This window comes from Lissotriton vulgaris, chromosome 12 (genome assembly GCF_964263255.1).
Source record: "Lissotriton vulgaris chromosome 12, aLisVul1.2, whole genome shotgun sequence".
NCBI lineage: Eukaryota > Metazoa > Chordata > Amphibia > Caudata > Salamandridae > Lissotriton > Lissotriton vulgaris.
The window spans coordinates 682,552,803-682,576,066 of record NC_141700.1 but is presented as its reverse complement, the minus strand read 5'-3'; the positions used below and the strand labels follow the sequence as shown (position 1 = coordinate 682,576,066).

Here is a 23,264-nt window from a genome sequence, read left to right as displayed (position 1 = left end):
CTAGTAAGAGGCCTCAAGGAGGTCCACTATATTATACAACGTGCCCTGAACCCACAAGGAACATTTCACAAATACATTTACTCAGATTTATCAAAATTTATTTTTATTTTAACGTTCATTTTTGTCATAAATAGATTGTAATAATTCGATTAATAAATATGTGCAAAGATAAAAAAACAGCAAGACAAAATTACAAGTGGTTCTTACTCCACACTTACATACCATCTACACACATACATAAACATTCATACATCACACAACACTATGCATGGGTGGTCTTTGATGGAATGGAGACCGATGGTTGGGTATCCGGGTTGGTCCTGTAAGTTCCAGGATAGGAACAGACGCCAACGCGTGTTTCGGTGTATCTCCCCGTCCGGGGCTACACCTTCATCAGGGCAAAGTGAAGAGAAGGAGTTGGAACCACAAAAAGGGCGAATAATCTGTTACTAGGGGATAGGACTAACTTCAAGAGGACAGTCTTCTGATTCGAGGGTTAGTTTTCTCTACTAGCACCGATGTGTCAAAGCGTCACAGTTTTATGAACCTGTGAAAAATTGAATAATGCCCCCAGAGACGAATAGTAGGACTGGAGCTGACGTGGACGGCAATGCGACAAAGCTTATAGTTCCCTGGTAGGAGAGGAAACGGTTCCGAGAATGGGTTCCGTTTATTTTATATATTTCTGGAGTGCACACACGCAGCCGACCGGCAGATGGCACATACAAAACCGAGTAACAGGCCTTTTCACCCTCGGAAACGTTTCAGAAGTGGAGTCTATAGACGACGATGGGTTTTCATCGTGAATAGATATAAACAAAAGGGATGCAATCTGACGTATTAGAGGATACAGGAACTCTGGTCGGCGGCGGCGGCAGCACAGACGGGGGCAGAAAATCAGCAGAAAACTCAGAGGCAGTGTGTAAAGCATATGTGAACACATACAGTAATAAAGTGACAACACTACAAATGGACACCACACAGGTTTTATATTAAAAATAAGTATTGTTTTTATAGACTTATCACAAGACCACAAACAACAAAAATCCACAATACTGTACTTAAAATGGTAGGTTTAGCTTAGTTCTCTTTAGTTCTTAAAATGCGACACTATGAGTCAGTGTACCTTATGATGCGTCACGCTTCCACAACGAAAGTGTTGCAGAGATGAAGATGCGGCAAAGATCTGGTGCAAAGAAATAAAGACATCAAGTTCTTCCTGATGCGGCACGCTTAATCCGATGTTGCGAGAAGTCTTGTCTCGATGCGTCAGCTGCAGTGGTGACGCCCTATTTCAGTTATGCGACAACAGCGGCTTTGGTGGCGGCACTCTTCTCCGACAATGCGAGACGCTTCCGCTCGTTGCAACAACTGCAGCGGCAACACCCTTGTTCAGTGATGCGACGACAACAGCTCCGATGGCGACACGCTTCTCCGATGCGGTGCAATGCGGTGCAATGCGACAGCTACAACGGCGACATCCTTACTCAGAGATGGGACGGCCGCAGCTGCGGCGACGACACACTTCTTCGAGGTTGCGGGACGTTTCTTGAGATGCTGCGCAATGCGTCAGCTACAGCGGCGACATCCATGATGCGATGGCAGCGGCGGCAACGGTGACATGATTCTCCCTCTTGAGTCTCACTTCCAGCCCCTTGCGACACGCAGTCCCTAAGAAGGCCCAAAACAGCAGCAGGCACTTCCAAAGAACTCTGGCGAGTTGGGGATTGAAGTCTGTTGTCCCTGAGACTTCAGCAGGAGGCAAGCTCTTTTCTCAAGCCTTTGGATATCCTTCACAAGTTGAATAAAGTGCACACATAGTCCTTTCTCCTTTCTTTGGCAGTCAGGCAACCACTGCAGGCCAATTCCTCAAGCAGCACTTCAGCTTACGGATAGTCTCTCCTCAGTTTCTTCAGGTTCCTCTCCTCCGTAAAGGTTTCTTCTTGTAGTCCAAACGTGATCTAAATTCTTGAGATCAGGGTCCCACTATTTATACCCCAAAATCCTTTGTCCTCTGAGGGCAGAGGGGCTTTTGCCTAATCCAAACCAGTTGTGGTCAGTCCTGGAGCACTCTGTTTACATGACTCATTCTCTCCTTTCACAGTGCAGGGCAGACACACCAGACGCACCACAGGAGGTGGAGCCAGCATTGTGGAGAGAAGGCACAGCCCTATTCATGTCCCAGGTGCAATCCTCCCTCCCATCTAGATGCAGATCTCTTTATTCACCACTGGCATGACTCACCCAATCTCCTGGAATCCCCAAACCCCTGTCACTCAAACTCCAGACAAGGAATACACAGCCTAACAGAGGTAGGCTGGGATAGTTAGACAAGAAAAAACCTACTTTCTAAAAGTGGTATTTCCAAACACAGAATGTTAAAATCAACTTCACTAAAAGGATGTATTTTATCATTCTGAGTTCAGGCATACTAAACTCGAATTTCTACAATGTTCCCTGAGTCAGTTAGGATTATAAAATGTAATAATATAACTGCCCATTCTGGCCTATGGAGAAAAGGTAGCCTTGCAATAGTGAAAAACGAAAATGGCTGTAATTCACTATTATAAGGTAGGACATGCCACACAGACCAGGGCATGTCCTACCTTATACTTACAATGCACCCTGCCCTTGGGCCTACCATAGGGGTGTCTGATATGAAGAAAAGAGAAGGTTTAGGGACTGCAAGTGGGTGCACTTGCCCAGTCAGCATGGCAGTACCAGACTGCACACAGGCTCTGCAATGGCAAGTCTTAGATGCACTTTTACAGGCTGCTTCTGTGGTTGGCACAACCAGTGCTACAAGCCCACCAGCAGCATTTGGTTTACAGGCTCGGCAACTCCTGGTGCACTGTACTAGGGTCTGACAGGTAAACCAAACCAGCCAATCATGGAATCACTAATTTATACATGAATTAATAATAGGGAGAGACATGCACTTTAGCACTGCTCAGCAAGGGTAAAGTGCCCAGAGTCATACAACCAACAAAAAAAGGTCGGAGGAAATACAGGAGGAAGGCAAAAAGTTCAGGGATGACCCTGCAAAAAGGGCCAAGTCCAACAATTACCGAGAGGCTCCACTTAGGCGACCATCAGCTGAACTTACCTGTGAGTCACCAGTTCATAGCGTCTTTGCTCTGGAGCAGTTGAGCTCCATGCAGTCATTTTCAAATGGTTCAATAGACAGCATTTCTCCTCCGGAGCTGGAAAGAAGCAAGCATGGCGATCCTCATGGTGACCCATTTTTGTGGGGAGGTGCTTCAAGTGCATTCAGAGTTAGCTGGCTGACTTCTCACCTTACAACTTTCCCTCCACACTGTGGCCTGCCTTTATGCCCCCTATAAAAATCTAGAAGGCCTCATCCACCAAGCAATTGGGAGAGTGCTTATGTCCCCGGATGCTGATGTTTTAATTGGGGGCATTTCAGATTAGTCACTGATGCCCTCCTGCACCGCTCGATCCAATGTGCAGGCACAACAAGGTAATACACGCATCAAGGTCTCCAGTGGTTAACAGAGTCTGGTTTGATAGATGTCTGGAGCTCACTGGAACCCATCCTCAAAAGACTATACCCCGATTTAGATCACTCTCCACTTGCCCATCACCTGTCCATGATCACATTCATAGAGTCTCAATCTCAAGGTATTAGCTTACAAGCCCACAGTCAAAGAAATTACGGACACAATACAGACCTACATAGCTACCAATGACAACCCCATACCTCAGAGGCACTATTATGGGACACACTTAAGGCAGTGGTCAGGGGGGCTTCTATTGCAGAGGCCACAAAGCTTAATAAGAACAGGTGGGACAAGCGCTCTACCCTAGAAGCTCAGGAGAGGGCCATAGAGATCACCCATAGACAAACATTTACACACAAGGAATGAAGACAACTCACATAGGCCAGAAAGCAACTTAAAGCGTTGTATATTGATGTGGCAAAACAAACCTTATTCCACAACAGGCAGAAATATTATGTAGGGGGCAAGAAGGCTGGACGAGACTGACTGCATTCACATGCCCAACGCCATTGGATTACAGAGATTCAGGGACCATCTGACACCAAGGTACGCCATGGTGAGGGTATTGGGGCAACTCCAAGCGCTTCTGCGCTGAATTGTATGTGGCACAACTGCTCAGTTTTGATGAGGCCTCTGAATACATTGCACAGGCTACCTTTGCCAACCTGTTTGAGAAGGACTTACACCTACTAGACAGAGATATCGCAGTAGATGAGATTCTAGGATCCATAGGGAAACTCCAATTATATAAAGCGTATAGTTTGAATGGGTTTACAGCTGCATTATATGAATTTGCTGCACAGCTGGCCCCAGTGTTGACTAGGCTGTATATCTCTCTTAGCACACAGGGAACCCTTTCTGGCACAATGAAAAAAAATGGCCATCATTACAGTCATACCCAAGCCTGGGAAATACACCACTTTCTGTGCTTGATATCATCCCATCTCCCTTCTTAAAATTGATGCCACTAGCATAGTATCAGGAACAAATTTAGGATGATGAACATTGGAATGCGTTCTTCTCTCTGCAGGGCTCGCAGGGGCAGCTGGACCCCGCCAACAACCAGGTAACCATCCGACGAACACTGAACCTGAGGCACCAGTCCTGATCCAGTAATCTCAAGGGAAGTGGGTGTGGAAACACACAATAAACTAAAATAACGAATTACAATAAGAAGATAAAATACAGAAAGAAACAACTGGTGCACGTTCGTGCTGGTGGAGAAGCAAACTCTGGGTCACAGAATAATCTGGGAGGTTAACCTAAACATAGGAATGAGTAAGGAGAACGGTTCCTGCAGCAAATGGAAGAATCAAAAGAAACAAAAAACAATAAACAATGACTAGTCATGTATAAACTTCAGCATTAAGTCAAAGTGAATGGTATAAGCTGAATGGCATCACCTGCTACTCAAAAAGCCTGAACTTGGTGCAAAAGGCCATCTTCCACTCGTCACCTTTTCTCATCCGCACCAGATGGTATGCGCCACGTAAGTCCAGCTTAGTGAAGATGGTTCAAAAGATAATGGTCCAGCACTCCATTTAGCAGTGTAAGAAATGTATACAGAGATAAAATTCTCAAGAACCGAAGAAGCAGGTCATAGTATGATTTCTTTATTCATAATTCTTCTTTCTTTTTTCTAACACGACACACTTGACGCAGTCATAAAAACACGAAGTAGCCAACGCGTTTTATCCTCACGGACTTCTTCAGGGCTACAAAACAGATACATACAAACACAATTTAGACATTATATACAACACAATATTACAGACATAATAAATACATTTGTGCAAAACTATACATTATTTAAACATTCAACATAAGAACAAAGAGGATCAACCATATAATGTCACTCATCTTATTTACATTAGTATTAGTAATTATATACACTGATACCCTCTGTGAGAGACAAAAATGGTGGCCTACAGAAATAATAATATATTCATATTCACATCTATATTTTATGCTAAATTATGACCTGCAAACTCAAAAAAACAAATTATAAATCCATATTTACGATATAAAGAGAGCAGGAGAGTGAGAAGAGAGGAAGGGGAAAATGGGGGAAAGAGAGGGTCAAAAAAGCACATATCACAACTATTGTGGTAGAGTTTCTTTTATATTTGAACAACTCATTAGGCATAGACATTCTGGAGAGAATTAAATGTCACACCTATTACACAGACCTTTCAAGTGTTTTCCAGTTCAATTTTATATAAACTCATTCACAAGCTAAAATTCAATGGGTACTGTATGATACCACCATAGGAAAGAGAACATATATGTGAACCAACAAATCAGTGCTGGTGTGAACACAATATAACTTGATGTACCCCAGGAGACATCTCAAGGTATGATAATTGCCATCCATTATTCTGAGCAATTTGAATGATGGGCTTACCCAGTATATTCATGTAACAGGTCCTAGAAGGTCTCTAGATGTAACAGCTACCAAAGAGAAGTTTGAAATGCCATCCAGAAGTGGCGTATAGGCAAATGTCGATAATATAGGAAAAATAAAAAGGAAAAAGTATTTTAAATATTAATTAATATTTTTAAGGTGTTTTTAAAAGGGCACATGCCATACATTCTATTTATATACACGTACCTGAGAACGATCAAAAATTCAGATGCATCGTATATATAATGGCATCATCTGTAATCAGGCCCAACAGTATTAATGATGCTGTATTTTGAATGTTCAAAACCTAGAAGAATTGGAGACCATAATATTTTAAATCAATCACCATTCATTACAAAACTTCCAATAAAACCTGGTTATTTCGACTAAAATATTATTTATATTCAGTCAAAAGAGTGATGACATAGATCAGTCTATAAAGGAACATAAAAGACCGACCGTGCACATCATAGATCTTTTATCATACTATGGTCCCGGGTTTATTCAGGCAACATATCGTCATCACTATAACCATCCGTTACATCTTTGGGGAAAGCTATACAGAGCAAAAAACGTTTAAACCACCTGTTAAGGATGTGCACTAAAACCATAATGCACTACATAAGCCTGTGTTGTTTCACGAGCAAGAACCACCGCCATCTTTAAATGGTTTGGACATTCCGATATTAGCCCCATATGTAATCTTTCCATAAACTATAAATACAGATAGATTTATAAAGAGTACATATCTGACATTGGGTAATGCACATAAGTACAGGAATAGGCTGTCCTAAGGCGATATAATATACACAGCCCAAAATGTTTTAACTGGAAAAATTACGGTCATGACTCCGCTACCGCCAAAACCTTAGCAAAAAGAAAGAACCCATGGATATTAAAAAATTGTTATACGAAACGCCGACAAAGAACTACCTGGTATGTACCAAACCAAGAAAGGCGGTCACCCAAACTCCCTGTTCTTACCTATGCGTCAGCACTCATTCGGGCGGCGTTTCAGCGTATCAGCGTCACAGCAGTGTTTTGCTTCCAAAAGTATGCCAAACCGAGCAGTGTTTAAATAGCCCGGCCAGTAGTCGCCATCTTTAAATGGTCTAAAACTACTCGTCACAAATGTAATCACAATAAAAGGCTCAATCAACAATAAATTCAGTGCATATCGCCATCCATCTCCCAAACTGATCATCGAAAATTATCCAGGAAACCATTGCGATAATCATCACCATTTTTAAATTGTCTGCCAAAAAAAATTTATTAAATGTAGTTCATATTGTCATTTACTTCTGTACATTAGGCCGTCAATCTCCCGAACTGATCTTTTTTAACATTACGAGTGAACAGAAAATCAGTGCGACAATCGCCGTCATTTTAAACTGTCTACCAAAAAGCAATAGCTTAATGTAGTTTATATTGTCATTCACAAAACAATGTAATGCGCTATGGTTCACATGTAGTGAGCAACTCCGTATAAGTTTGAAATTCATCACAGAAGGCAACATATACCTATAAGCCATCTCCCAGGGTAACTCACAAGTTAAGCCATCATGGATCTGTGGCTTCAAAGCAGCTGAAATAGCAATTCAATATAGGTCTAATTTCACAGATACCATCCTGAGAAAATGTACATCGCTTATATGACACCAAACGTATAATATGACAATCCTTCACTTATAAAAAGTGATACATTTATTTGTTGATGTTCAAACCTAAGTTGATTGCTCTAAGATGACAAATCCAGCTTGCTTCAGTTTGCCTCAACATCTTCACTCTGTCCCCACCCCTCTCCGGAACTTCTATATGTTCAATTGCATGAAACTATATATCTTGTTTTTCTGGATGTGTTTCATGAATGTGGGTGGCAACTGGATATCTACTATCCCTGTTTTTTATTGCTCGAACATGTTCCTGAATCCGGATTTTCAGGTTACGAATGCTACTACCCACGTAGATTTTATTGCATTCGCATCCGATAATATATACGGTGAAGGTGGTATTACAATTTATGAATGTGTTAATTTCAAACGCCCTTTACGTATTATATTGAAATTCTGATGTTTTGTTCTTTCCAAAGTGACAGATTTTGCATGACCCACATATAAAAAATCCAGTAGGTTTCTTCGGGAGCCATGTCGTTACATCTTTTTTCTTGTTTTTTACATAACTAGGGCATGACATATTTTTTTGTGTGTTTCCCCTCTTGTATACCACACTAGGTATATTATCGGATGCAAATTCAATACAATCTACGTGGGTAGTAGCATTCGTAACCTGAAAATCAGGATTCAGGAGCATGTTGGAGCAATAAAAAACAGGGAAAGTAGATATCCAGTTGGATGGCATTTCAAACTTCTCTTTGGTAGCTGTTACATCTAGAGACCTTCTAGGACCTGTTACATGAATATACTGGGTAAGCCCATCTTTCAAATTGCTCAGATTAATGGATGGCAATTATCATATCTTGAGATGTCTCCTGGGGTAGCTAGTGGTTTTTATTAATAAACTGAGCGATTACTTAAAATCTTTACAGTATAAGATACAATAAACTGCAATAAAATACAATGAAATACCCCCCCCCCCGTCGCGCCCAACTCCAAGTAAAACCGAGAGTGCAGCTATATAGTTACAAAAGCTGACTGTGTGAACTGCTTTTGTCCAGTCAGAGTTCTACTAAAAGAGTAAGAATTTTAATTTCTCCATGAATCCACGCCTACTAGAGTCTCAGAGACGTGTAGAAGTTCGGCATCATCAATCACGCTGCAGAGCCAGTTGACAGTGGGTAGATTCTGCATCAGACCCTTGGCTGACCCAAATTAAATACCTCAATCCGATGGTTCCAATTACTTTGTGACCTCTCCCTGAATTAACTGTAAGCTGATGACTGTGGGGCGACAGGGAAAGCGCTAGACCCACTGTCAAGCCCCTTCGGATCAGTAGCCTTTAATTGATAATCGAGGGCCATTTTAACTTGGTAGAGGAACTTGCCGACCCTAGCTAACAAGCAGGTCATAGTTTCTGAGAAACACCAGTCTGAGGCCTCTCTACATGTTCTGTGGCCCAGGATCCGTAATGCCGGGCGCAGCAATGGCTGTCGATCGCTGGCCAACTTTGTGCAGCAACATAGCAGATGTAGCCAGGATTCTCTGTGATAGTTGCAAAGTCGGCAAGCAATGGCTCCATCCATTCTTGCCCAATTTGGGTTGAAGTCCACGATCCTGAGGGCCAAAAGACGCAGAAACAGAATTTTCTGTCTTGCATGGGTAGTTAATGAATCTTGCATGTATGGTTGGGGTTTGTCGGGAATATAGGACTTGTCCAGGGCCAGAGTTAGAGGGTTGTGCCGGAGCGAAGAAAGGTCAAGCTCAAAAGAGATGGACTGGACTTGGCGCTTAACGGCTTGGGCCCAGGCAGAATGTGGAATTTCGTGAAGATACAGGCTCCTTCCCTCGATTTTCAGAACATCGATGGCTAGTTCCACCTTGGAGTGCCATGGGGAGCCTGCATCGCCAAAAATGGTTTTTAGGAAGTGCTTTAAGGTGTTTTCGGGCAATTTTAGTACTCTAATATAATATTTTATCAAATCCCCCAGTAGTGCCAACTCTGGTCGTTTCAGGCCTATTTCTAGTCTTAGCCTGTTGTTCCGTGCCTGTCTAGGGGCTCGTAACACCATCTTATATGCTTTCGCCTGGGCCGCGTGGACCACTTTCTCGAATGCCCCTGGGTAAGCTATGTGGCCGTACATGATGGCGGGGGTCAGTTTAGCCCTGAGTACTGTCAGCATCGGTTCTGCTGAGGGACTGGCCAGGCCATGGCTTAAGCGTCTCAAAGACAAATTTATTTTGTCTGCTGAGGGACTGGCCAGGCCATGGCTTAAGCGTCTTAAAGTTATATCGTGTTCACATCAGCACTGATTTGTTGGTTCACAATGTTCTCTTTGCTATGGTGGTATCATTGGAGTCAAGCTATCCTGGCTGATGATGGCTGATAGCCAGAAACTGGTCCTAGGATGCTTGATTCCGGTCCAGGAAAGACATGGCTTAGCAGTTCGGGCTGGACTGTTCCCATGAGGCACAGGGTCAAGATTGATTTGCATATGGCCATGTCTGAACTGGGGTGGTGTGGAGTGCAAAAAAACTATGGATTTAGGCCCAGATCTCTGTACTGGGGTGAATGTATGACATTATTATGCATTCTGTCCATCAACTGTTGTTTTTGCAGGTATCATACAGTACCCATTGCATTTTAGCTTGTGAATGAGTTTATATAAAATTGAACTGGAAAACACTTGAAAGGTCTGTGTATTAGGTGTGGCATTTATTTCTCTTCAGAATGTCTATGCCTAACGAGTTGTTCAAATATAAAAGAAACTCTACCACAATAGTTGTGATATGTGCTTTTTTGACCCTCTCTTTCCCCCATTTTCCCCTTCCTCTCTTCTCACTCTCCTGCTCTCTTTATATCGTAAATATGGATTTACAATTTGTTTTTTTGCATTTGCAGGTCATAATTTAGCATAAAATATAGATGAGAATATGAATATATTATTCTTTCTGTACGCCACCATTTTTGTCTCTCAAAGAGGGTATCAGTGTATATAATTAGTGATACTAATGTAAATAAGATGACTTTATATGGTTGATCCTATTTGTTCTTAAGTTGAATGTTTAAATAATGTATAGTTTTGCACAAATGTATTTATTATGTCTGTAACATTGTGTTGTATATGTCTAAATTGTGTTTGTATGTATCTGTTTTTTAGGACTGAAGAAGTCCTAAAGGACGAACCACGTTGGCTACTTCGTGTTTTTATGACTACGTCAAGTGTATCCTTTTAGAAAAAAAGAAAGAAGAATTATGAATAAAGAAATCATACTATGACCTGCTTCTTCGGTTCTTGAGAATTTATCTCTGTATATATTTCTTACACTGCTAAATGGAGTGCTGGACCATTATCTTTTGAAATATTGTTGTGTGGTTTGTTCCACAGGGGACGGAAGGGTATTGCGTCCTAGGTCCTGGGCACCCAAGATAATCACTATACTTAATTTAGGGATAGGTGCAGTCGTCTTTGCCTCATACCCTGTGTGTGTATCTTCTTAGTGAAGATGGTGGTGGATTGTACTTAATCCATCATGGAAGTGATGAGCGGCAAGGGATATTGGTTCTCAATTGTCACCTGGTTCAAGGCTTGATAATCAATGCAGGTACGGAGGTCCCCTCCTTTCCAAGGAATATAGAAAAGGGGAGATGCAGCCAGAGATTTAGAATGGCGGATCAATCCATTTGCCAGATATTTGTCTAGGTATATTTTCATGAAGGCGTTCTCTATTTCCGTCAATGGGTAGATACGACTACAAGGAACTTGTGCCCAAGGTTCTAGATCAATTTGGCAATGAAACTCCCGATGGGGGGGGGGGAGTTTCTGCCTTTTGTTCATCGAAAACGTTCACAAAGTCTTGATATATGTTTGGCAGACCTGCAAGGGAGGAGCGATTGCCTGACATCCAGGTGATTGAGTGGTGGTACGGGGCGCAGAAACATGACTCATACAAAACTAAGATCAATACTTGGACAGAAAGGTGACGGTTTGCTTGTTATGTTTAACCAGCCAAGTGATGCCTAGAATGATGCAATACTGGGGGGCATCTATTAAATCCAGCTGGCACTGTTCTTTATGCCCGTGAGTGTTTCCATGACCAAGGAGATAGTGCTATTGGAAAGGGGCCCAGAGGATAATGGGGAACCATCAACAGCACAGACTTGTTCTATGGTGGCTTTTCTTGTTACAGGTATTCGATAATAGCAAGCAAATCCCCAGTCACGGAAGCTTCCTGTGGCCCCTGAATCAATCATGAGTAACACAGTCTGGAGGTGGAAACTCGGACCAGTTAAGGATACATCCAAAGAGACATGGGTGGCAGCAAACTTGCTACTGTTGGCCACAGTACCTTTCCGGAAGTTGGGCATGCTCCAGACTTTTTTAGGCTTCTTTGTGCAGTCTTTTACAAAGTGACCGCTTAGGCCACAATAAAAACAAAGGTTGTCCCACCGTCTTTTCTCTTTTTCGGCCTTGGAAAGGGGGGGCCAAAGGGAGCCGATCTGCATGGGTTCACCGCCATCTATCATAGTGTTTCTGAATAATAGGGAGTCAGTACGGGGCAAAGGAGGGGGTAATCTATTCTCAGCACACTTAGTGGTTCCAACCGGTGGTCCAATTGGAGAACCAGGTTTCTGAGAGCATCACAGTCTCGTTTGCAGTCTACCACCTGAGCCAGCATGTTTTTAAGTTCATCACAGATCCTCTATAGAAAAATGATGCTCTTTTGTGTTCAGGCTAGTGGGCCTCTACAACCCCTTTGTTAAGTTGTGTAAGATAAGCACGGAGGTCCCTAATCCCTCCACATAAATCCAATAGTTTGTTGTCTATCGTATGTGTGGAGGTTCATCTGTCGAAAATGCGCCTGAGATCCTGCTCAAAGTGCTCAAAGTAATACAAAACAGGATCATCACTGACTACGAGGTTCGAGGACCAGGATGCAGCATCCCCAGAGAAATACGAGAGGACAAAGACCACTCTGGATTCAGGTGTCAGAAACGCAGCTGGTCTACACAGAAAACGTAATTTGCATTGTGTGAGGAAGACAGGTGAAGAACCAAATATTTACAATACTCCTTCTCAGGGGTCTTACCAATAAGTAGTCCATTCAAGAGTGGCAAAGAAATCAACACAGAATCTGAAATATGAAAAGACATCTTTATTATCATTAATTGTGAGGCTCCGTCGCCCAGCCACTCTTAAAGCAACTGGATGAGAGAGTCTGCCTGCATGGCCTTCGCACAGGCCTTTTATACAGAATATTTCGCTTTAAGCACACATTCCTGCTTTGAAGTGCATTATGTTGGAAATTCCCAGGACGTGCATACAAAGCACCACTTTCAGGATAAGTCCAGGCTAAGAAAAGAATTGCACACATGCTTGGTTTCCTGTTCCATCAGGCCGGACAAACCCACCATAAAACCCTTCAACTAGATCGATGAACATGTCTTAAAGGAAAAGCAGCAACAGATGGGACGGAGATAGAAGCCGTGGGAATGGTGCCATAAAAGGTCGGACATGTCCTGCTCTTTGAACTTTATTGCGCCAGCTGCTGAACAAGGAACTGGCTTGGGACTGGCTTGGGAGGTTAGCCTCGAGCAACAGGGTCAGCTGTCGTCAGGTCATGCAGAAGTCAGCACAAAACCCATGCTAAGGTTATGTCCTTTAAATGCTTACTCTGCCATGGGAGAGAGCCTACTGTAAGGGCAACAAAATAACATGGCTGCTATTTACAAGATGAAACCCAAGTGTTCAATGCAAAACCTTCAAATGCACAGTGAATCCATTGGTGTAACATGACGAAAATACTCATGAATAACGCATTCATTATTTGCGGTTCACTGATACCAAATTCATAACAGAGTCATGACATTTAAAACACAGGTTCAGAATGCCAAGAACCTCAGAGCATCCTTTTGCCCTTACATAGGCAATAACCTATACATGGCTATATTCATCACTAGCTGGTGTTGATGTAAATACTGTACCAAAGGAATTATCAGTAAACTCTGACCTAACCAGTTCATGTTCAGGTAAAATGTGAAACTCATGTGAAGAAAAAGAAAGAGTATGTTGGGAAGTTGGTGCAGACGTCAATAGTGTAGGGGAAAACATACCAAAATATAGTAGCCAATAAAATACATAAAAGTATTAAATCGTCATTCCTCAATACAATCTCCATTTTCTAATGTCGCTCACGCAATCTTGGTAGAGTACATCAGCTGTGATTATTAGCAGGTCATAGGGACACTGCAGGTCCTGCAGGCCTACTGCCACTACTCAGGTCACAAACTGAACCATTTGTACTCCTACGTGACCCTGCAACTGGCAAATGGTAACCAATCAAAAATTTAATAAAAACCATAATACAATTCAGCAAGGGAAAAAGAACAACAAAAGGTCAAATGCGTAATACTTGCACAGTCCTAAGCAGACAGCAAATCCTAGAATTTTCTAATAACGTTTTATATTGCTTCCTACGCATTTCAGTAATTCATTATATGTTTAAGTGAAACAATGGTGTTCTTGATCAATGCTCTCAGATGAAAAAGGGATACTCTTCCACAGAGAGTGGACTTAATTCTGCTTTTACTAAACAGAAATACTTTAAAACAATGCCAGCAAAGCAGCAAAAATTATTTTCCAAACTTCAAGTCTATATAAGCTCACAGAAAATACCCAAAGTCCATCAGATCCGCTTCCAGTGTTTTCTTCGCGTTGGGCCTCTTCAAGTCAGGCCTTTCATGAGGAGACAATACTGTTTAGTTGGAGTGCCGTCCGGGGAAAACACTCACAGCTCACTCGAAAGTTTCAATGTTTCAAAACAATGCACCAGTGTCTCTTCTTGGTGGCAGGCACTACAAATGATGTGCTGTTCATTGATCAAGGGCACAAAGCATCTCGTGCAGATCCAAGCACTGTCAAGAAAACTCCTTCAGCAACTCAGCAGCACTTCCAAGCTCCAACACTCATCATTTAGTGTCAGAGGACGCTCAAGCTGCTCTCTCCTGGGCACCAGAATGTAGTGCCTTTTTCCAAACGTGGATCCTTGGGTGCACTGCCTTTCCACTGGTGCAAAGCAAAAGAGGTGTGAATGTGGCCAAAACTCGGGCCAATGGCTCAAGGGAATGTACACTGACAGAGGTTTCCAGCACATACCAGGTACAGAGCCCAAACAACAAATAAACGAATCAGCTCCTCCTTTCTTCTGCAACGCCTTTCGCAAATCAAATGCCTTGCCTTGGAGGAATCACCGATGTCGCGCTGATGATCGTTCGTGACTTTCTTGTTGTAGAGCCAGGAAATCTGTTCATCTTAGAGCGGTCACTGATGGGGTGTGAGCTTAGTGTTGATCACAGGTCTGCAGGGAATCACTCTTCCTTTAACTCTGGAAGATCTTAGCAGGACCTGTTAATGATGCAGGATATGTAACACAATTGTTAGTTTCCTTCAAATCAAGCACAAAAAGCAGTTCATGTGTTTTAACAAAAGGACTGGCAAGCAGGTGACCTACAATCTGCATGGGAGTGACAATGTGCTATGAGCATAAAATACAAGAGCAAAGGCAAAAGGGCCAATCAGTATCTTTAGAATCTTCAGGTATGTTCTTTTCATTATTCTCTGTCATCTATAGCTACACAGGATTTCTATCAAAATGAATTTCCTCACACAGTGGCATTATCTAATGGGGTAAATACATGTGTTCCCTCAATGACTAAGCCTAGGTGTTCCTAAATTCCTTATCTAGAACATCTCGAATAGAAAGATAACATCATTCACATTATCAAAGACATGAAGAAAAGTCCCTTTAAAAATGTGCATTAAGTGCACTATGCAATACAAAAGGCTAATGATCAAATGTGAAGACAAAGAACAAACACTAGAAAGTCCTGGTATTTGCATGTTTAGAACACATCTAATCCCACCAAAAAAATTAAAGCAGCAGGAACACAAGAAAGCTGAAAAATTAAAAATAGACATTGGAACCAACCTATCACTACCTTGACAGTCAGTCTGAAAAAAAACATTTTACATAACATGGGGGGTCCCTAATACATAACTACAGTCTAGAAGTGTGCACATAAACAATACACCCATAATAATAAATGGGCTGACTGGTGAAAGGAATATGGGAAAAGGGGAAATGGAATTAGGACACAACTAAAATGCCTAATAACTAAGCATAATGCGACATTGGTCAGGGGCATTGGTCAGGGGCGGAACAACAAAAGAAAAATCTATAGGAAGAACAAGAGTGTGCTTGGGTGTCTCAGGCATGTAACACAGCACCAAGAGAATGGGGAATACACAAAAGACCAAAGTTACACAAATTCTAATTCTATGTTCATGTTCTCTCTTCAGGGAGAGGAAAAAAATTAAACCTGGCTTCCTTTCAAGGGGACAAAAGCCATATGCTATTTGAGAAACAAAACATGATTAAATAACGCCATATAAAAATTAGGTCACCGTGAGTCACAGATCTATAATTCTATCCTTAGGTCCAATCAAGGATACATAACAATTTAGGGCTGCCTATTCCTTTAAGGGAATGTGCAGTACGTAACATCAGGTGATACACTTTGAACCTGTTATATTTGTTTAGTTATTTACTTTCAATACAGCCAAATGTATAGCCAAAGGTAGGCATGCACTGGTAAAAGTGCTGCCATCCTTCCTCACAGTATGCAAACCATATCTGTGAAATTTATCATTATACCAAATTCATCCAATACAGGAGAACTTGTGATGGTAACAACATGAACAGACATACAAAAATGCAGCACCATGGCATGTGTATTTTATGCACTTTAAACCTGCAGTCAAAAACCCAATATTTGGGCCTGTCTAAATTGTCAGGTCCAAACTCCATACAAACTCTATACCCAGCGTTTGACATTTGAGCACAACGCAGTTGTAGATCAATTGTCAAAATATAATATGTCATGACAGCTGTAAATACCGCAAACAGAAACATGTACATTTTTTTTTCTGTTAAAGAAATGACGCAAAAACACATCTTTTGTCAATTAGCCAAACTCACGTGTCTTCTCTTCTTAAGAACAATCCATGAAAAAATCTGTTGGCAAAAACAGAAAAATACACAACACAAAAACATTGTACCATACACAAAAAATAACTGTGTATTACTTAACTGTTAATGAGCAAATCTGTACTGAACGTAGGCCTGTAACCTATAACCTTCAAAATTGTGTGAAAAAGGCTGCATGTTATTTTTATCTAAAACTGGATGCATCATTTCGTTTTCCGTAAAATAAAACACAGCTAGCAAACATTATTTTCCATAACGTGGAAACATAATGTAGCAGTCCTGCCAAGCATTTAACACAATGTGTAAAGAAACCCCTTTTCATCTCCCCGTTTAAATCACAGTCCTTCATGTTACCACGTGAAACCAGAAACCTCACTTCTAGCAGCCCTTGCAGAGAGGTCATTCTGCATTCCTCGGAAACAAAGGCCTAATTAAAAGGCTGTAAATGGCAACACATGAGGGGCCTGCTCCATAATTTATGGGGAAACACTTAAAAGAGAACATCTCAGCGAGCGCGCTGAGCCAGCTGTTGCAAATTCTCCCAGCCCCCAGCTTCTGCCACAGTGGAGCTGACAAAGCCAGTAGGCTGGATCTAATCAACAATAATTCAAGCTATTTTAAAAAAAAAAATTCTCTTTTTAGGCGCTAAAATGATCACTATTCCCATATTATTAGACTACATTCACTGTCAATGTGTCTCAAAAGCTGAAGACACACAGACCAGTTTTTAGAGTAATTTACTTGTTGCAATCCTATGGCACACACTGCATCAGTGTTAAATAAGCAAACTGTCCGTAGGCCTAGCTTGAAAGTAGAACCTCCAATCCTGATATTAAAACAAGCCTGTGTACTGGCACATTAACCCACTGAATCACAAGAAAGCACAACCTTATGTCAAAACCTAAATGCATGCATTTGCTTAAGGCTGAGACACTTTAAGGAAAGCAAAAATGCAGTTTAAACAGTGAATTTACTCAAAATCGACTTTCTGATTTTGGGCATTACAAAATGAATATTTTACAATTTTCTTGCAGAATATGTATTACTAGAAAGTCTATTACATAATCCAAGAGTCAGGTATCTGAAAATAATAATTTATATGTTATAAAAATGAGCTTGCTTGCGCCTATGGCAAGCGAATTTATACAAATGAATTCTTGTCATTTAAGTGATGCAACATAACGCAAATCACATTTTAATGCTAAGAGGTCATAGCATGAGTGTTAAGCTTTATGAATATTAGAAAACTATTTTAGTAGCACTAATTTTTATGAATTATTTTTCCATAATTAATAATTTTTGTCTTCTAATAAAACCCAATTATTTCTGTTTGTGATTGTTTTTACATATAAGAGCCCGCTACATCCCTTGCCTATTATTTAGATGCATTAACTCACAAACCTGAGCGCATATGCCTAATTTAAAAAAAAAAAGCGTCAAATTCTGCGTCACTTTCTAGGGCCCCTTTAATGTAAAAGGGCCATCATGCAAAATTCCACCCGTGTTTAACTACAAAAAATGCTGGCTGAAAAAACATTCCTATCAAATATATTGCAGCTAAAAACGTTTTGCCTGTGAACATTTAATACAGTGCATTTAAGTGAAAAACGCTGTAAATGCATTTATTTCTGCAAAAACATGTTACTTCGTTTTTGGCTGGGGCCTAATTTAAATCCATTAAATGTGAACCACACACATTGAGCACATTTCAGACATAAACAGAAAGTGTGGAAAACATTTAGGACACACAATACAGCGCTCTCCAACCATTTCTTGTAAATCGCGTCGTCGCAATGTACAACAAAACTCACAAACAAAATAGACATGTAAACACACATTTTAACCACGCATTCAAACACACATTTAAACCCACAAATCAACACTCAGAACGAAAACAGGACAGTCCGGACCATACGTAGCTGTAAGTCATATTTACAAGAAACACTGCTCAACAGTGTAAAAACCAAAAATACACTCAATTCACTAGCTGCAGCTGGCAGAACACCAAAAATCGTTCTGCATATCCATTCATAAAATTATACAGAGTAAAGCATCCTTATTATGTATTATTACATATTTTAATTCCCTGCGAATACAAAATCACCAAGGAAGAAATATGTTTGTAAACCTAACCTATTTAGATAAACCGGCTAATTCAAGCGCATACAAAGTTGGCCAATACAAAGCTTCAAATTCGCTAAGATCAGGCATCTTATAGCTCACTAATCCAGCATCAAACTTCAAGGGTTACGGGATTTACCAAGTCCCTGCAAAGAACAAATACCCTCGGTTTTTGGCGTCTGCAGGCGTCAAATAACACAACAAAGAATCAAGTACTAAGAACCACAAATGCAATGGAACCATGCAACAACAAAAACGCTAGCAAAGTGTCACCGACAAAAACACTAGCAAAGCGTCAACAACAAAAACACTCGCAAAGGTGCATACGACAAAAGCACCAGCAAAGTGTCAACTACTAAGGACTCTGGGAGCGACCCACTTAAATACTTATCACAGCTGTACCAAAGAAATAGATGTCCAAATTCTAACTGCCAATTTCTAACTGCACTAACAGTCTCTTTAAAAAAACTTGCGCCAAAAAGGGTTGCTCAGTCAGGAGTGACATCTTTTGGAGAGTTTTAAGTCAGAAAAATCAAAAATATGCCAGGCCGCAAAGACAGAGAATCCCCCAGAACCTCCGTGCACAGAGTACCTCTTTTAGTAGATTCCTGTCTTGCCTTCCCCAGCATAGTTCTTTTCTCTGAAAAACTCTCCTCCAGGTATTCACTTCCATGATGATGCCCCTGTTGGTTGCGCCAACTGAAGAACCAAATATTTACAATACTCCTTCTCAGGGGTCTTACCAATAAGTAGTCCATTCAAGAGTGGCAAAGAAATCAACACAGAATCTGAAATATGAAAAGACATCTTTATTATCATTAATTGTGAGGCTCCGTCGCCCAGCCACTCTTAAAGCAACTGGATGAGAGAGTCTGCCTGCATGGCCTTCGCACAGGCCTTTTATACAGAATATTTCGCTTTAAGCACACATTCCTGCTTTGAAGTGCATTATGTTGGAAATTCCCAGGACGTGCATACAAAGCACCACTTTCAGGATAAGTCCAGGCTAAGAAAAGAATTGCACACATGCTTGGTTTCCTGTTCCATCAGGCCGGACAAACCCACCATAAAACCCTTCAACTAGATCGATGAACATGTCTTAAAGGAAAAGCAGCAACAGATGGGACGGAGATAGAAGCCGTGGGAATGGTGCCATAAAAGGTCGGACATGTCCTGCTCTTTGAACTTTATTGCGCCAGCTGCTGAACAAGGAACTGGCTTGGGACTGGCTTGGGAGGTTAGCCTCGAGCAACAGGGTCAGCTGTCGTCAGGTCATGCAGAAGTCAGCACAAAACCCATGCTAAGGTTATGTCCTTTAAATGCTTACTCTGCCATGGGAGAGAGCCTACTGTAAGGGCAACAAAATAACATGGCTGCTATTTACAAGATGAAACCCAAGTGTTCAATGCAAAACCTTCAAATGCACAGTGAATCCATTGGTGTAACATGACGAAAATACTCATGAATAACGCATTCATTATTTGCGGTTCACTGATACCAAATTCATAACAGAGTCATGACATTTAAAACACAGGTTCAGAATGCCAAGAACCTCAGAGCATCCTTTTGCCCTTACATAGGCAATAACCTATACATGGCTATATTCATCACTAGCTGGTGTTGATGTAAATACTGTACCAAAGGAATTATCAGTAAACTCTGACCTAACCAGTTCCAAAGGAAGCGCTACCTGTTGACATGCATGTGATTGAGAGACATATGTTTCCCCCGCAGGTCCCCCAAGATGTGTGCGATCTAACCTTTGGGACATCCCTATCACATGTGACCGCAAGGTTTGATTCTCCACTTGCTTCAACTCCACCTGCCATTGAAGATTTCTTAAGGTGCCATTTAGTGCAGATACATCAAAAGAACTGGACACCATGCTGCCTGGGCGAGTCAAATATATTTAAGATGCTTCGCATTCAATCAGGACAAATCTAGGATGATGAACGTTGGAACACGTTCTTCTCTCTGCTGGGATCGCAGAGACAGCTGGACCCCAAGAATCCCCCGAAACCATACAACAAACACTGATCCTGAGACACCAGTGCTCATCCGATGCTCTCAAGGGAAGGGGGTTTGGGAACACACAATAAACAAAAAAAACTAATCAAAATAAGAAGATAAAATAAAGAAACAATCGGTGCACGTTCGTGCTGGTGGACAAGCAAACTCTGGGTCACAGAATAATCTGGGACGTTAACCTAAAAATAGGAAGGAGTAAGGAGACCAGCTCCTGCAGCAATTGGAAGAATCAAAAAAACAATAAACAATGACTAGTCATGCTGAAACCTCTGCATTTAGTCAAAGTCAATGGTATCTTTAGAGTCAGGTGACAAGATTAGGAAACACACACATACACTACTGTGCCAATGAAAACCATACAAGCACACACATTACTGTGCCAAAAAACACCAAACACACACACACATTACACACTAGTGCAAAGAGTAAAACATAATCTGCACCCTGCCGTTGTAGTATATCCAAGGCTTGAGAGCGTTACCAAGACCTTCCTTCAGCGCGGAATACAGAGATGTTTATAACTAAACAAATAAGTACCACAATATGTGTTCAAAGAGCAATGAAGTAATTACACGATAAATAAATGACAGAATTCTGACTCAGCTGCATGAATTAGACTCTGCGGAAGTATGAGGGAACTGCAACACACAAGAAACAAAGTCAGGAAATCTCTGACTAAGAAGTTCTCCTTGCACCGTGAACAAGGTTCTCCCCGGTAAACAGAAATCAAACTGGAGCAATATTCAAGTACAACCAAGGAAGGATGTGGACTTATCTGCGATGAGCGGGAGTGGGTATGGTCCAGGAAACTTCCGAGCGGCACCTACTGAGACGAGATGTTAAGCCGAGAGGACCGCATAGCGCAGGAGAAACTCAATGCGAAGTATTGGAGTTGTGCCCGGGCGGGGTTTAAAAAACTTCAGCCAATCCAAGATGGCCTCGCGAGGCCAATGAGTCACGTGGTGGGCGCCCCTGCTGCATTGGGCCACTCTAGCTCATGACAGAAGAGCGCAGGACCAGCTGCTAAGGGCCTTCTCGGCCGAGCAAAGGGACACGGTCCCAGCCACCACAGGGCCGGTCTTACTCGTCTTTTGCCCCATCCAGATCCAGTGCGGGCTGAGGAGCGAAGATAAGGAAAACAGGAAGAGCAACAAACACGGCACATTATATTTATAAGTACAAGAAACAACATAGACATATCACAGCACCAAGTAAATATATAACTGACTATCCACAGTCAGTACAAAAGTTTAATACACAACATACATCAATGCTTAATGTTGTGAAAAATAAACTTAGGAAGAGAAGAAAAGAAAAATTAGATTGTCAATACCTTCAAAAATTAGGTAGATAGAGATTTGAAAATCACATCTGTTCAGTCGATCTAAACCTCGCAGGATCTGGATATTATTTGTCCAGACAAATAATATCCAGATCCTGTGATGTTTCTTTTTCACAACATTAACCACACAGAGGGTCTTTCCACAGACTGCTCTCTACATACTTCCAACATCTCTGTGTCATGAAGTGGCAAATATAGAAAATTCTTTTATGACACTTGTTTTTAACAATTTTTCTTTATGATTTATCACACTGTGGTGTTGCTTGTGTTTGAATTCACGTTTCACTTTAATTATTAATATTATATTTTTTTACACCCTTATATGATCACTACTCATAAGTGAGCGTTTTTGCTCAACCTACACAATGGTGAATGAGGCACGATAGGTTTTTATGCTGATCTTTCCAACTGAACTTAGATGTTAAGGAATCTAATACAATTGCCTAAGAGTACCCCCTTGAACCCTCTTTTTTATGATTTAGGCATGTTCCCAATAGCACTTATAGCTTCTCTACGCCCTATTTTGTATTGGAGGAGGATTTGGACCACCCCGGAACTGGAAACCTACTCAAGGGGTTTACTTGATATAATCAGTAGTGACACCTATCACAAAATAAAGTGGTTAAGACACATTAGGTGCCTACTGTTTGATTTGGGTTTGCGGGATTTGTGGGATGACCCCACTAACAGTAGGTTTCCTCCCAAAAAGGCACTTAAGAAATCATACTGGCAGTTTGTGGCTTCCAGGTCTTTTAGGTGTATCGATCAAGGGTCTTTGACAGGTCTGTTTATGGATGTTAAAAACGTACCCAATTTGGAAGCCTTTTGGGATGTGATCCTAAAACCCCTGGATCGTAAATTGTATTTTCAACTGAGAATTGGGAGCCTACCGGTTGGGGCATTTACCAGCAGCTGGTCTAAGTCAGCCAAGACGGCATGTCCGTCCTGCTCAGCACCTATGGAAACTATAGGCCATCTGCTTTTTGAATGCCCAATGTACGCAGTTCCCCGGAGAATATGGCTCCGCCCAATGTGCAGGTTGATGGGCACCGCTAGAGGTTCGGTGGCAATTAGAATTATCCGCTCCTGCACTGATATGCCAGTTTACATACCTGTGGCAAAATTCTTAGGCTGGGCCTGGACCATTAGAAACAGATTGTTAAGTGATTAATTTGTACCCAAGGTGT

The 23,264-nt window shown here is 41.5% G+C and overlaps 1 long non-coding RNA gene across 2 annotated transcripts in view; it reads left to right on the top strand.

Moving 5' to 3' along the window:
- Positions 1 to 23,264, top strand: part of LOC147678001 (uncharacterized) — a 158,962-nt gene that overhangs the window by 133,659 nt on the left and 2,039 nt on the right. The window lies entirely within an intron of this gene.